This window comes from Macaca fascicularis, chromosome 17 (genome assembly GCF_037993035.2).
Source record: "Macaca fascicularis isolate 582-1 chromosome 17, T2T-MFA8v1.1".
In the NCBI taxonomy this organism is placed as follows: domain Eukaryota; kingdom Metazoa; phylum Chordata; class Mammalia; order Primates; family Cercopithecidae; genus Macaca; species Macaca fascicularis.
The window spans coordinates 80,624,088-80,640,930 of NC_088391.1; the positions used below are offsets into that span (position 1 = coordinate 80,624,088).

Genomic DNA, 16,843 nt, shown 5'->3' on the forward strand with positions numbered 1-16,843 from the left:
GATGTAACATTTCACCATGTTTTTATTTGCTTGATTAAATCATCTTATACCTTTTCTGAGTTTTAATATACTAGAGATTTCTCCTTTCTTGATTCTTTAATCCTCTGTATAATATTATTTTCAAACAAGATTTAAAGAATTAAACATACATTACAATATAGTCGATTAGAATTGGATATTACACCATCTGATTTATTTTGGAAAGAAAAGGACTCAATATTAAGAAAAAAAATCTAAAGAAAAACATATAAAAGAAGTGGAAGCGTAATGAGTGACCATTATATATACTTTTGTAAAATCAGATTAACTTTATAACTCTAATTATGCCCATTCAATGCAAAAATTGAAACACATATAATTTTTTAAAATTCTATGTATGATTTGTATCTTAGGTTTGATAACGTACTGATCACCATGAATTATTTTTAACAACAGTGAGAAGATGATCTCTACACAGGCCATTGATAATTCTTATTTAATTGTGTTTAAATTGAAGTAATTTATCAATAACAGAATTTCTCTTTCAGTGGAGCTGAGGAATCAACAGGAGGTTTTGTTTTGAATAATTAAATATTTACATTTTGTATAGTCTGTAGCTCCAGATTGGCATCATAGGGAGTGCAGGCTATAAAGGGTGAGTTGTGCCATCTTAATGCCACATTATTTGCTAGATTTTGGCCATAACTGTCTCCTAGTAAAGGCTAAAGGGGTAGGCTTTCAAGACACAGAGATATTATTGAGTGAGAATTTCAAGGCACCATAATAGCTAGAAGATACAGTATTGATTAGGAAAACCTGCTGAATTCCACTGAGGTTGGCTCTTCCATTTTATATTAAATATCGGTCTCAGTGAGAATATTTTAACATCCTTCTGCCGTTGAAGATAACTTTATTCAAATTTGAGGTTCCTCTTTAATTAACCAGAAGAAAAATTCAGCTAAAATTCAATGAATATATAATAATTCTCTCTTTAGTGAGTAGCTATTATTTTTATAAATACTATAATAATTCTTGTTATAATGCACTAATGTATATTTCACCATATATAATATAAGAATATCTCCAGGTAAATCAATACATTAATGATTTTCCGACATGACTTTTTCTTTGGCCCATTAATTTAAGTGGTTAAGACTAATTTTGTTTCCAAATGATATACTGAGTGGCAGTTTAAATTATTACACCAATCAATTATTTGTATTATGTCAGTTATGATTTCTGTTGCATATCTGATTCTTCCTTATATAAACTTCATTCTTCATTATTCCTTATATCAAAGATGCAACATAAATCAAATATAATTAAGAATAATTGGTATAATTTAGGTTTTTTATTAGCATTAGTCTGTCATATATTATATTTTTAAGTATATTAGCTTTAACACAAGCTAATATATTTTAGTTTCTTTTAGATATAAATTACGTCATAAAGCACGTTTTCTTATTCATCATTCTTTCAAACTTCAGAAATAATCAGAACTGCAGGATGCTCAAGAGAAAGAATTGAGTACATAATATCTAAACAGAGAGGCAGATTCTGTAGTTTAGATAGCTTCAGAACTTAATAAAACACTACCAATTACTAACCTTTTAACGTTAGACAAAACACTTAACTATTCTTAATCTTGTTTTTTTTTAACTTTTTAAGTAGGAATACTTCTATCATTTTTACTGTTTTGGGATTTTTATTAAAACAAGCTTTATATAGTTTCAACACAGGGTAGGTATTATGTCTAATAACCACAAATATTTTCTTTTTCTTTTCTCTGTTTTTTTTTTTTTTTTTTTTTTTTTTGAGGTGTTTATTCCCAAAGCAGACAAGTCCCTCATTGGAGCTTAAGGACAAGTCATTGTGGATTTCCACTTGGCTTCATTCACTCTGAACCTGTGGATTGCAGCTGTTAGACTGGCCGGTAGCTTTTGAAAAAGATTGCTTAAAAAATCTCTGTATAACCACAGAAAAGCTCTGTCTTGGAAATTTTTATTAAGACATAATGCAAAATTCTACTAAATGGCAATGAGTTATTAGGCCTGAGTAGCCAAACCAATTGAGGGGATGCACAAAGTCATAAATGACCAGTAATTTCTAGAAGTGTCTTCTAGGGTGCTCTGCATTCAGACACAATCTTAGAAGCCCAGTGGAAAACCACAACCACTTGTCCTCAAGCTCCAGTGAGGGGCTTCTCTGCTTTTAGTAATAAATGCCTCTTTTTCTTTTTAATGTAGATATCATGACCCTTACAAAACAAGATAATCAAATTCCACCACAAAACAGCATTTTCAAATCTCACTGTACCCAATTACTGTGTGAATCTTGTCAACAATACATGCTCTGGTATTCTAGCTGACTACCAAACAGAATGTGATAATTTTTAAAAATTATTTTTTGTTGTTTTACTTTTTACTTTAACTTATTTTAAGTTCTGGGGTACATGTGCAGGATTTGCAGATTTGTTACATAGGTAAAGGTGTGCCATAGTGGTTTGCTGCACAGATCAACCCATCACCTAGGTATTAAGCACAGCATCCATCAGCTATTTTTCCTGATGCTCTCCCTATCCCCACTGCCCCCAACAGGCCCGAGTGTGTACTGTTCCCCCGGTATGTGTCCACGTGTTCTCATTGTTCGGCTCCCACTTATAAGTGTGAACATGCAGTGTTTGGTTTTCTGTTCCTGTGTTAGTTTGCTGAGGATAACAACTTCCAGCTCCATCCATGTCCCTGCAAAGGACATGATCTCATTCCTTTTTATGGCTGCATAGTATTCCATGATGTATATGTACCACATTTTCTTTATCCAGTCTATTTTTGGTGGGCATTTGGATTGATTCCATGTCTTTGCTATTGTTAATAGTGCTGAAGTGAACATACATGTGCTTGTGTCTATATAAGGGAATGATTTATATTCCTTTGGGTATATACCCCGTAATGGGATTGTGGGGTCAAATGGTATTTCTGGTTCTAGATTTTTGAGGAATCACCATACTGTCTTCCAAAATGTTTGAACTAATTTACACTCCCACCAACATTGTAAAAGTGTTTCTTTTTCTCTGCAACCTCATCAGTATCTATTGTTTCTTGACTTTTTAATAATTGTCATTTTGACTGGTGCAAGATGGTGCCTCATTATGGTTTTGATTTGCATTTCTCTCATGATTAGAGATGTTGAGCTTTTTTCATATTTTCATTGGCTGCATTAATGTCTTCTTTTCAGAATTGTCTAGTAATGTCCTTTGCCTACTTTTCAATGGGGTTATTTTTCTCTTGTAAATTTTTATTTTTTTCTTGTAAATTTGTTTAAGTTCCTTGCAGAAGCTGGATATTGGATCTTTGTCAGATGGATAGATTGCAAACATTTTCTCCCATTCTGTGGATTGTCTCTTCACTCTTATGATAGTTTCTTTTTGTTGCAAAGATAATAAAATACCTGGGAATACAGCTAACAAGGGATGTGAAGAACCTCTTCAAGGAGAACTACAAACCACTCCTCAAGGAAATCAGAGAGGACACAAAAATTCTTATCTCATATTTGCTTGAAAACTAAAATACATGGAAAACATATTGAGCAAAAACCTTCAGAATTGAATAGTAAACCCAAGTACCACAAGACCTGTTTATGTGACAAAGATTAACAGAAGTCTAATGCAGTTTACTTTGAAATGGTGCTTTGTCAGGTATGCCTATCTATTAGTTCTAAGTACAGTAATGCCGAACAATAGGTATTTTGGTTGCTGTGTTGCTGCAAAAGTAAAAACACAGAAATAACATTCCAAGCATTCCAAGGCAATGTTTTTATCACTCCCAAAAGCTATGACAAAAGTATGAGACTAAAAGTAAGTTTTCATGACATTTCTGTCAATTTATCTGTTTAAAGAGGAGAGAGAAATCACTTTATTGTCTATTAATTTGCTAATTTCAGTTTACTCTACTACTCATAGCCATGATAATTTACCATTCTGGTGAAGCTGATTAGGTTAGGTGACTCAAAGCCAGCAAGCTCTAGGAGTTCCAATGTCTTCTCATCTGATTCCTCAGAAGTTAAGTAGTGAGTCCTAATGTACATACTCCCTAATGATGTGTTCAAAAATGGTATTTTCCAAAATCAACCAATCTCTGGCACTGCATTTTGAAATTTAATTCTGTTAACAGTTCTGTGTAATAGTTAAGAATTAGACCCGTATAACACTGAACGCTTATTTGACAATTGGAAAAGTAATTTTCAGAAGCCTAACAATTCAATCTCATGGTGCTGCTCTTCAAGATATGAATATATTGCAATTTAGGGAAGCTAACCGTATGTGAATAGATGTCCAGCAGAATATAATACTTCCCCATTATGCATTAGCAGACATCTATCAGACAACGCAGTTTAACCCTCAGAAAACTACCTATTTAGTCAGTATAAAATAGAAGTTAACTATTATTGTTAATTAATATTTTCCAGTGTTCAATGAAAATGAGCTTTCCACATAACCCATTTTTTGTATCTCCTCACTAAATACTGCACAGATTAAAGTCTGATCTCTCATGGCATTTGAATTCAGGCAAATTGCCATTGCACCCTGCTCTTGTACATGAAAACTGTGTGACTTTGAAACAGTTATTTAATTTACTGAGCCTCGTGTACCTCATATGTGGACTCAAATAGAAAATAGTACTTACTAATAGGTAATGGGATTATTATGAAGATTACATAAGTGAGAAACCACATCCAAGATACTGAGCACACTGCCTGTCCTAGTGAAGGCTTCATGAGAATCATCTTCACTTAGATGTGCACATCGCTTGCTGTGTCATCTCACCCAGCACACTTCAGCACTCTTCCTTGCTTGGTTTTTTTCCATAGCTCTATCACTTTCTAACAAACTAGATACATTCATTTTAATCGGGTTTGTTTGTCTGTCTCCTTTCACTAGTACATAACATTCTTAGGGCAAATTGCTGTGTGATGATCCCTACTATGTCCCTACCACCTAGAACAGTGTCTGAAACGTAACAGACAACGAATAAATTATTCTTAAATCAATGATTGACGTACCTTCTAATTATGATTATTCAAATGATTGTTAGATTAATTTTATTTCTGTGTTTCCTATTAGCAAAGTCATCCAAAATGATTAATCATGTAATCCAAAGTAATAATTATCTTTTGAAAACAAAAATGACAAGCTTTCCCATTAATACAAAAGTTAATATCAGGTATGAGTTATGATTTTTGAACTCTTTATGGGTATAATAAATGTCCAAATTATTTTCTTTCTTTTATTTGAGTTTTGGGTAGACCAAAATATATTAATTACAATATACAACAGCAAGTGTTTATGGATGCTAAATATTTGAGCCTTTCTTGTAGGTAACGGATATACAGTAAGGATAAGAAAATTTCTTGTTTTTCCAGAGTTCACATTTTATTGAGAGAGATGTATGTATAATACGAAAATTAAACACACAAAAAAGTCAACATTAAAAGAAATGACACATAAAGCAGTGTAAATGGATAAACAGTGAGGAACCACTTTTTTAATGTGGGTTGTTCAAGATAGGCTTTTTGAAGAAGTCACGTGTAGGCAGAAACCAGAGGAAAATAAGGGTGTCATGTCTGTGAATATTTGGAAGAAATGCCTTCTCAGAACAGGGATCAACACATGTAGAGTTTCTAACAGAAGAACAAACTAGAGAAGTTGAGAACATAAATAAAATTATTTTGGTTAAAACTGAGTGGGAAAAATAAATTTGGAAAATTACCTATGAGATTACTAAGCCTGATAAGCATTATATATGATTGTAATTTTATTTTGAGTATTGCAAGAAGTTAATAAACATTTTTACTAAAGAGATAAAATTCGATTTATTGATTGTTGTTAGATATATAGATTTTAGGAGACAAAAATAGACTAGCAGAAAAGCTTGTGCAGTAGTTTGGCAGAGCACTGGAACTCGCTAGTTTGGTTTATGTATGATTGTAATGGTGGTGATAAGTCATTTGATTTGAGATAGATTTTGAAGTTAGACTTGAAAGAAGTTACAAATAAATTGGATATGAATATGACAAAAATAAATAGTGAGAATCCCCAAGGTTTTTAATCTAAGCAATTCAGTGAAAAGTGTCAAAAACTAAGAAAAAGAATGATTAAAAAATGAATATTTGGTCAGGCGTGATGGCTCATGGCTGTAATCCCAGCAATTTGGGAGGCCGAGGCAGGTGGATCATGAGGTCAGGTGATCAAGACCAGCCTGGCCAAGATGGTGAAACTCCGTCTCTACCGAAAATACAAAAAAAAAAAAAAAAAAAAAATTAGCCAGGTGGAGAGGAGCGCACCTGTAGTCCCAGCTACTTGGGAGGCTGAGGCAGGAGAATCGTTCACATCCGGGAGGCAGAGGTTGTAGTGAGCCGAGATCGCACCACTGCACTCCAGCCTGATGACAGAGTGAGACTCCAGCTCAAAAGTTAAAAAAAAAAAAAAAAAAAAAGGAATATTTGGATGACAGGCAGTGTGCATGTGGGGTGGATGAAAATCTAAGCATTCCTTTAGATGTATTTAATTTGAAAAGCTTTTAAAATTTCCAAGTGGAGATGTCAGGTATTCAGGCGAAGATTAAAATCTGGGAGTCACTAGAGTAGAGACACTATTGAAACTATGTAAGTAAACAATGTCATCTAGGAAGTGAGTATAAATAGAAAAGACAAAAAGTTCCAAAGAGTATGTCTTTAGCAAAATTTATACTCTGGAGGAGACAGAGAATCCAGCAAAAGAGATTTTTAAAAATGACTAGAGTGATAGTGGTAAAACCGGGATATTTGTTCTTTAAACTCAGCACTGAAAGTATTTCATGAAAACTGGTGAGCGTTTAGTAAGTTCTATAATGGCTAAGAATTAACACTTGACATTTGAAAAGGAGGGTCAGAATAGTCATGATAGAAGTAATGAACAATTAATGGGAGTGAGTGTAGAAAAGTTTGTGTGTAACTATAGAGAGTGATTATAGATTACTTTTTCTAACTACGATGAAGTGTAGCGACAGTGAGAAAAAGGTAGATGATGGAATAAGTGGATTTTTTATTTTGTTTTTTGAGATAGCAGATAATCTAGTATGTTTGAGTATTAATGAGAGTTTTAAGCAAATAGTAAATATTGTAATACATAATACAGAACTAATTTTACAATCACTGTTTCTATTGTTTCAAACACAAGAGAATCCAGTTTGCCTGTTAAAGGTTAGACTTTGGCTAGAAACAATGACATGTTGTCTTCTGTCCTCTGTATGGAGTTCATGCATACATGCGTCAACATATATGTACACAGAGAGATAAAAGTTCAGGAAGTCTTGAAGATTTAGTGGTGGTGAAGATGACAATGATTAAGGTGATGATGATGTATGTATATGTATGATGTATGTATATGATAATGATGATAAATGTACACAGATAGATAAAAGTTCAAGAAGTCTTGAAGTTTTGGTGGTGGTGAAGATGATGATGATGATGAAGATGGTGATGATAAATTACTACTCCATTTCTATACTCTCAGTGAAATCAGAGCTATGTTATTCCTAAGAATGAAATTTTAATGGTGGTGCAGGAGTTAGATTTATTTTTAATACGTGACTAAAAGTATGAGAGTAAATATGTTCGTAATTTAAAAAAAGAAATACATATCTATGAAGTTAATTTTTCACAGTCGTGTTTAGCTATTTGTAGACCAAAAGATGTGATCATGTCTGGGGCTTTACCAAGTAAACATATGAAAGGCAATAATAACAACTGAGCTTAAAATGCATGAACTGGAGTGATGACATTTTAATGGCCCACAGAATCTGCTATGGGTAAGGAAGATAAAGAGAGAAGCAAGGCCATGGAGATTGGAAAGTCAGCTGATGGATGTCCAGGTAGGGTTAAGGAATTGTAGAAGAGATTATAGTGGCAGAAAGCTGAGTTTCAGAGAATGAGATGATTATAATCCAAGTGTCAGTGACAATGCAGTTATTGGTATTGACAAGGTATAATTTGGTGTAGGAATAGATGGTTAGGGTGAGGAGGCTAAGGAACTAAGAACCAGGGTTTTGGATCAACTAATTATACAGATGCTGAAGTTACAAAAAGTGATGACAGGAGCATGGGATATTCCATGACCGAGGTAGAAAAATTTAACTTATTTATGGAGGGAGGCCTAATCTAAGTTTTTAAAATCATTCTAATTTTATTTGCTGTTTTATTCTATTTACTAAATAATTGTTGTTTTCATGAAGCTTTATAATTTCCAAAATGCATTTTACATACATTTATTTATTCAATTTTTTTTTTACCACAAACCTTCTTAGTAAACAGATAACTAATATGACAATTTTACAGAAAAGGAAATCAAGATTCGATATTTGACCCTACGTTAATTTAAATGTAGCTTGTTTGGTTGGTTGGTTGTTTTTAATATTTGTAGGATACCTGTTGCTTAAAATGCTGTGGCTTAATATTTACATGGTGTTGAGGTGCTATCTTTCATTTAGATAATTATGTAATCTGGGAAGTGAAGGTATTTTTCAACATAGTGCTAATTGCAGTCATGTAATTAAATCTCTGAACTCTGAACTCACCTTTCTGCTTCCTTTTAACACTACCACTTGCATGTATTCCAATTCTCAAACATAAGATGTCCAAAATGCAAGTATTTCTTCACATTTCCTCCCTCCCATGTTTCTCCCATTTTAATAACTGGCAACTGAGCTGGAAGCGCTGCTGACACCTGTAATCCCAGCACTTTGGGAGGCCAAGATGGGAGGATCACTTAAGACCAGGTGTTTGAAACCAACCTAGTCAACATAGGGAGACCCCATCTCCATCTAATTTGTTTTTAAAATATGTTTTTAAAAGAAAGAAAGAAAAGAAAGAGAGAGAGAGAGAGAGAAGGAAAGAAAGAAAAGAAAGAAAGAAAGAAAGAAAGAAAGAAAGAAAGAAAGAAAGAAAGAAAGAAAGAAAGAAAGAAAGAAAGAAAGAGAGATAGGGAGGGAGGGAGGGAGGGAGAGAGAGAGAGAAAGAGAGAGAGAGAGAGGGAGGGAGGGAGGGAGGGAGAGAGAGAGAGAAAGAAAGAAAGAAAAGAAAGAAAGAAAAGAAAGAAAGAAAGAAAGAAAGAAAGAAAGAAAGAAAGAAAGAAAGAAAGAAAGAAAGAAAGAAAAAGGAAGAAAGAAAGAAAGAAAGAAAGAAGGAAGGAAGGAAGGAAGGAAGGAAGGAAATGAAGAGGCAGCTGTGTGACTGAGATCCCAGCTTTTTGTTGACTGTTGGCTGGAAGCTGGCCTCAGAACTTGAAATCTGCCCATTCTTCCTTGCCACATAGATCTCTCCAATATCATCACTTACTTTATCAAGCCCATGAGGACAGCCTCTCATTTCAAGTAGGGCCCAGTCCTTCTTGTAAAGGCATTCATCTGGTTAAAGTAGGCCCACCCATGGTAGATCAGGATAAATCACTTTGTTTAAATAAAAATTATCTGATTTAGCGTCTTATTTACATCCAAAAAATTCCCATTGTCCTTGACATATTCTATTGGTTGCAAGCAAGTCACAATTCTCACTCACATTCAAAACGACAGGATTATATTGGGCATGAATGCCAAGGGGTGAAGGGGATGGGGGACACCCTAGGATCTATCTGGTGCAAACACTGTGTGGCTGTTAAAAACAAAAATGGCCACACAAACATCTCAGTGTGGATGACTGCAGGAGAACCCACGCAGCAATGCAGTACGTCTGGTACTCTGTCATTTGTCCTTTCGTTCAAAACCTAAGCTTAGGAATTTTTTTTTTTTTTGAGTTAGAGTCTTGCTCTGTTGCCCAGGCTGGAGGGCAGTGGCTCAATGGCACAATCTCGGCTCACTGTAACCTCTGCCTACCAGATTCAAGCTAATCTCCTGTCTCAGTCTCCCAAGTAGCTGGGATTACAGGCGCCCAGAAATGGGATTTTGCCATGTTGGCCAGGCTGGTCTTGAACTCCTGACCTCAGGTGATCTGACCACCTCGGCCTCCCAAAGCGATGAGATTACAGGTGAGAGCCACCACACCCGTCCAGAATCATTCTTAATTTCTTCACTTTCTACCTTTCTAGTCAAGGCCTGATTTGAAATATATCTTAAGTTTGTATAATTCTATCTGGCTTCCTATCATCCTAGGCTAGCTAGGCTCACATAATTTAGACCCTGCATTTTTACAACAGTGTTTAACTAGTCTCTTTTCTTTCTGTCCATTCACCACTCCAAAGTCTAAATGAGCTTCTTAAAATGTAAATTAAATTATGTACTTCTCACACACTTAGGAATAAACTCAAACTTGTAGCCATGGCTTTAATGCCTTCCATAATCTGACACTATTTCTGTAAACTTTACTCACAAAATTGTCCCTTGGTCATCAACCTCCCCATAAGTAGAATTTTAGTTGCTCCAACATATCTGGGTTTGTGCCATTTTAATGCTTATTACATTGTCTTCTTTCTACCTAAAATTATTTACTTTAAGTCAATTTTCCTCATCCTTGAAGTATGCTCTCAAACATCGTTCTTTCAGAAAATTCTTCTTAATACCATATTTAAGGATGTCCCCTCATAAATACTAATCACAAACAAAAACAATAATAACATAAAAATCTACAAAGAAGAAAGAAAAGGTTATCCATGGGCCATTATACAAATAAATATTTCCAGTGAATATCACTTCTATGTACACTATTTTTACGAGGAGTAAACCACAGAAAATATACATGAGCTTAATGAAGATACAGTATTATGCTGTATGGGCATACTATCATCTATCTACATAATTCTATATTTTTCAACATGTGTTTTTTTCTTCAAAATATTCAAATATTCATCATTACAGAGATAAGAATTAAAATTCTCAAAAACATATTTAGAATCTAAAATTTAAGAGTACTTTATTTTTTTCAAGAGACATAAACATCTATAGGGAGGTGAAATTTTACCTCTACCCACTTAGGTTTGTTTGTTTGACTGAACCTAAGAATTAAATTGACATAGATCAACAGGAGAAAAGCATACACATTTATTTAATCCAAGTTTTATATAGCATAGGCACATTCATAAAAAAAAATGAGACCCGAAGTTGTGGACAAAAGTCAAATATTTGTATGTTTAATTAAATGAGTAGTTAATTCCAAAAATGTCATAAGGCAAAGGGGCTTAAACTAAGGTAATCAGGTGGAGAAGTGGCTTGTATGCTCAGCGTTAGCCAACCATGTTTGTACAGATTGCCTTCAGCCTCAACTTTCAGTCCTTAATTATGAAAATGATACTTTCCTTCTAGTTTAAGGAGCCATCTTTTATGTGGGAATTTTATCTCTCATGCTTTTAAGAAACAGAGAAGGAAGGTCAGACTGATATTGCACTTGCTGTTTTTCAAATGCCTTTAAATCAAATAGTCTGTATGCAAGAGTAGCACATTTGGGGGAGGCATATCCTTAAATCCTTCAAATCTTTGTTCTCATTTTTAAATTTCCTTTGCAGTTCATAGTATGAGCTATTTTTGAAAGTTGCCATTTTCCAAATCCTCACTATCAATAAATATTAATGCCTAATATAATTAATAATATTGCTTATATTTTGCCCAATTTAAATAAATTTGCAATGTAATTTTTACCCATTGTTAACTTTGTATTTGGAACTAACTGTACATCTGAACATTTTTCTATGACTAATTATTATTTCTATTTCTTTTGCAATTAATTACTTTTATTATCATTCTTCTACTCTTGTGTACTTTGAAGCATACATTATAATAAATCTAAATCTCAAGTTGGGAGGCTCTTAAAAATTATCTTGTATAATAATCTCCAATACCCATTTACCCCACTAGAAAGTAATCATTCGAGCCTTACATAAGCATCCTGAGAGATAGAGAAATATCTGTTTATTTGTTTAATTAAAATTAGGTGTTCTTTTTTTTTCTTTTTTTTTTGAGACGGAGTCTCGCTCTTGTAGCCCAGGCTGGAGTGTCCTGGCGCGTTCTCGGATCACTTCAAGCTCCGCCTCCCGGGTTCAAGCCATTCTCCTGCCTCAGCCTCCTGAGTAGCTGGGACTACAGGCACCCGCCACCACGTCTGGCTAATTTTTTCTATTTTCAGTAGAGACGGGGTTTCACCGTGTTAGCCAGGATCGTCTCCATCTCCTGATCTTGTGATCCGCCTGCCTCAACCTCCCAAAGTGTTGGGATTGCAGGAGTGAGCCACCACGCCCGGCCAAAACTAGATGTTCTTATTTCACTGATGGTAGTTTTGCTTTTTAGAATGCTATTCAATAAATCTAAACTCACTTTCATTGGAGAGCACTTTAATTATTTTAAGATATAGTATGGATCTGTATGCATAAGTCTTTCTCCCTATTATACATCATCAACACTTTAAACTATTGTTTATAAAATTTGTAGAGATGTCTCATTATTCTGATTTCTTTTCTACAAATTCAGATTTTAAAATGAATTATTTTATTTCAAAGTGAATTTGAACTGGTAAAAATAAAATACAATTATGAAAGACTTTAGGAATTTTAATGTAATTTGGGCCATTCAAGACATGACATTTATTTGAGGACATTAGCTGTATAAATACATTCATTAGCTGTAAAAGCATCGTGAAAGAAAAATTTTAAATTTTTCCTAGATTGAAGAATCCTGTAATAAAGTGTGAGACAGAAAAGTGGAAAAGCACGTGTATCAAGTACAAATAACATTTTCCCCTGGGTACTTATTTTTGTTTAAGGGTTGGAGTGCATATAATGTTTAATAGCAAGTTAAAATGACATCAGAAACATATATGTTTAAGTTCCTTAAAAGATTCAAATTAAATTAAAAGTCAATTTATGTTTCTCTAAATCTCATTTTTTCAGGAATAAAATGGAGACAATAAAGGAATCTAGTAAGATTATTGTGAGCATGAGATAACTTACATTGTTTTCAAAAGCGTAAACAGTAACTGTTGAGTATTTTTTATGATTGTAATATATTCAATGTAGCCATAATACCAAATATTAAATATTTATGAAATATTATGAAATAAATATTTACTGCTCCATGCTACATGACATAAATGTGCTGAGCACTGAGGCTGCAATAGTGAGCTAGAGGGACATTGTCTTTTTGAAAATTTTGTTTCAGCAATTTAGCCATTTTCTTATTCTGGAATATTCATTTAGTATATCATCTACATTTCTTAACTTACTTTTAGTATTTTCAATGTTTATTTTCTCTTTGTGCCTCATTCTGATTCACTCTTCCTTCTTTTATATTTTGATAGACAAATTTAGTCTCTTCATTTACTCTGTTCATTGAACACGCAGTCACATGTCTGTAATCCTCATTAGTTCTTTGCTAATTATTATTTTTTGTGGGTAGAAAGTAGTTGTACATATATATTTATATATTGTATATACTCATTATATATAAATGCTATATGTACATATGAATAATGGGGTACATGAGATATTTTGATACATATACTATGTAATAAGACATCAGTGTAAATGGCTGTCCATCACCTCAAGCATTTGGTCAAGTAATAGATATTATTCATTTTTTCTTTTTTTCTTTGTACCCATTAAGCAACCTCACTTTCCCCACACACACCCTACACATTCCCTACTTCCCTTCACAGACTCTGATAACTAGTATTCTACTCTCTATCTCCATGAGTTCAATTGTTTTAATTTTTAGCTCCCACAAATAAGTGAGAACATGTGGATTTTTTCTTTCTGTGTCTGGTTTATTTCACTTAACATAATGACCACAACTGCTTTCATCCCTATTGTTGCAAATGACAGGATCTCATTCTGTTTTTATGGCTGAAGAGTGCTGTATTGTGTATAATTGTGTATATGTACCACATTTTCTTCTTGTCCTTTGCTTCTCTTGTTAGGAAACCATGTCATATTTTTTATTCATTCTTTTCTCATTGAACAGTTAATTCAAATTTAATTTAAATCTCTTTAGATTTCTTCATAAACTCCTCTTTCTATTCCAAAATGATGACACAAGACATTTAATTCTAGTTGAATAAGAATACATAAGTGGGAAAGCAATTCATGACGGTGACCCCAATAGGCAGTTACTGTCTAATACTCTGATGTTTCCAAGGCACTGTAACTGTGACCTTAGGTTCAGACTCTCTTGATCATTTTATTTCTGTATGCCAAGCATCCTTGCATTCTTTCCTTATTCATGAGATCCTTGTGGTTAGACCAGGCAGTGATAAATCTAGGTCCATGCTAAGAATTAACCTGTGCCAAAGAAGTGAAGAGTAGACTTGTGGCATCCTTAAGATATCATATTTTCTTTCTCAAAATAATCATGGAGACATTGCTATGAGAAATCAGGGCATATGCCAACTTTAATTATTGCACAGCTATATAGGACAGAGGTCCTTCTGTAATCTGTGAGGGTTTAGTATGAGAAATCTGGCTGTATTGTGTAAGCTTGTATTTTATTTACACAGTGTAATTTATTCTGTCTGGATTAAATAGACAGATGCAAAGCAATTATTCTGCTCTCACTTGTTGCTTGTTGGAGAAAATTTCCTCTCTTTATAGAAGGTGGAAAGGTAAGACGTTCATTTTGTGAATTTCTATTGCAGCTATAGTGATCATATAGCCTAGTGGTGATCAAGGAAATATTTTAAAAAGTATTTTGGGGGTTTGGGGAAGACTTGTGGAAATATTTTTTTTCCAGTTTTTTTTTTAAAAAAACCTGATACATAATAGATGAACATGTTTTCAGGGAAAATATGATAATTTGTTCGGATATTAAACTCTTATCAGATATATGATTTTCAAATATGTCCTCCCATTCTGTAGGTTGCTTTTCACTTCTCAATAGTGTCCTTTGGTGTACAAGTTTTAATTTTGATGATGTCATTTTTCTGTTGTTATTTTGTTGTTGTTGCTCATGCTTTTTGTGTCATATCTAAGGATCCATTTCAAAATCCAAATTCATAAATACTTACCCATATGTTTGCTTTTTTCTAAGAGTTTTATGGTTTTGGTTGTTATATTTAGGTCATTGATTTGGTTTGATTTTTATATATGGAGTAAGAGAGGGTCCATATTCCAGTGTTTTGCAGGTGGAAATTCAGTTGTTTTGGCATCATTTGTTAAAAAACCTATTCTAAAAATGATTAAGTTTTACAATCCATGAACATGGGATGTCCTCTTATTTACTTAGGTCTTTAATTTCCATCAGCAATACTTTGCATTTTTTTGTGCAATGACTTTCATCTCCTTGGTTAAATTTATTTCTCTTTTATTTTTTTAATTCCATTGTGAATGAAATTGCTTTCTTAATTTCTTTTTCAGTTTGTTCATTGGGGATGTATAGAAACATAACTCATTTTTGTTCATTTATCTTGTATTCTGCAATTTTGCTTAATTGATTCATTAATCCCAGTAGTTTTCCTGTAGATTCTTCTCAATTTTGTGTATATATGATTATTCCATCAGTAAATGGAGTTTTCAAAATTTCTTCCACTAAAATTGAACGGTTTTTATTTTATTTTTCTTGCCTAATTGCTCCAGCTAGAACTTTCACTCCTGATATGTCAAATATCAGGGGTGAGAGGGGAAATTTTTGTCATGTTCTTGGTCTTAGGGGAAAAGATTTCAGTTTTTCACCATTGAGTATGATAATATCTCTGTATTTTTATAAATGCTATTGATCATGTTGAGGAAATTTATAATTTGGGGGATTTTTAAATAATGAAATGTTGGATTTTATAAAATGAATTTTCTGAATTGAGATCATATTTCATTCACTTTGATCTATTAATGTAATATTTTAAATTAATTAAATTGGTAGCCTTATTTTGAATCATTCTTCTTTTTTTTTTTTTTTTTGAGATGGAGTCTTCCTCTGCCACCCAGGCTGGAGTGCAGTGGCGCAGTTTCAGCTCACTACAACCTGTGCCTCCCAGGTTCAAGGGATTCTCCTGCCTCAGCCTCCCAGGTATGAATCACTCTTACATTACTGGGGTAAGTAACACTTCGTCATGGTGTATAATCATTTTCATATCTTGTGGGATTTAATTAGCTAGTATTTTATTGAGATTCTTTTTTCCTCTATATCTGAAAGGGCGAAAGATCTCTAACTGTCTGTTCTTGTATTGTCTCTATGTATCAGAGTGACGCTTGGCTTCTAGTATGACTTCTAATATTTTTGGAAAAATTTGAAATGGATTGTTGTTAATTTCTCTTTAAATATTTGACAGAATTCACAGGTTTCATCTAACAGTTTTAAATGTCTTGATGACAGAATTGTTGGATAATTGACTCTGCCTCTCCCGCTTAGTCTCCTATCCACAAGTGTCATTGGAGCACTCAGCAAAGTCCCCAGTGATGAAAAGGTCAGAAAGGAAGTGAGTAGTATGTTCTAAAGTGGCCACACAGTCAGTAAAAGCTTTTACTCCCCTAGTTTTACTAGTTTTACTCCCCTGAACAGAGTCTTTTCACCTGTTTCAGTGCTGGAGGTCTGGAGGACAGATCACTGAAATTAAAGTATTCACAGGGGACATTCCTTCTTGGAGTCTCAGAGGAAAACTATGTCCCATGTTTTTCTTCTAACTTCCATTGGTTGCCAGCAATTTTTAGCATTTCTTTTCTATGTCAATATAGTTCCATTCTCTGCCTCTGTCTTCACATGGCATTCTCTTTGTGTCTTTTCTTCTCTTCTAAGGATATCGTTCACAATCATGTTGAATTAATCGTTCACCCTACCCTAGTATAAATTTATCTGAAGTAGTTACATCTAAAATGATGTTATATCCCAAACAAAGTTACATTCTAATGTTCCAGGAAGGCCATATACTT

At 33.7% G+C, this 16,843-nt stretch overlaps 1 long non-coding RNA gene across 1 annotated transcript in view; it reads left to right on the plus strand.

Annotated features, from left to right (window-relative positions):
* The window catches only part of LOC135968038 (uncharacterized), a 152,614-nt gene extending 136,611 nt beyond the window's left edge, over positions 1-16,003 (plus strand). Inside the window, exon 3 of the long non-coding RNA XR_010582464.1 lies at positions 15,878-16,003. This is a non-coding gene — a long non-coding RNA (uncharacterized lncRNA). The remainder of the gene's footprint in view (positions 1-15,877) is intronic.
* The last annotated feature ends 840 nt before the right edge of the window (positions 16,004-16,843 follow it).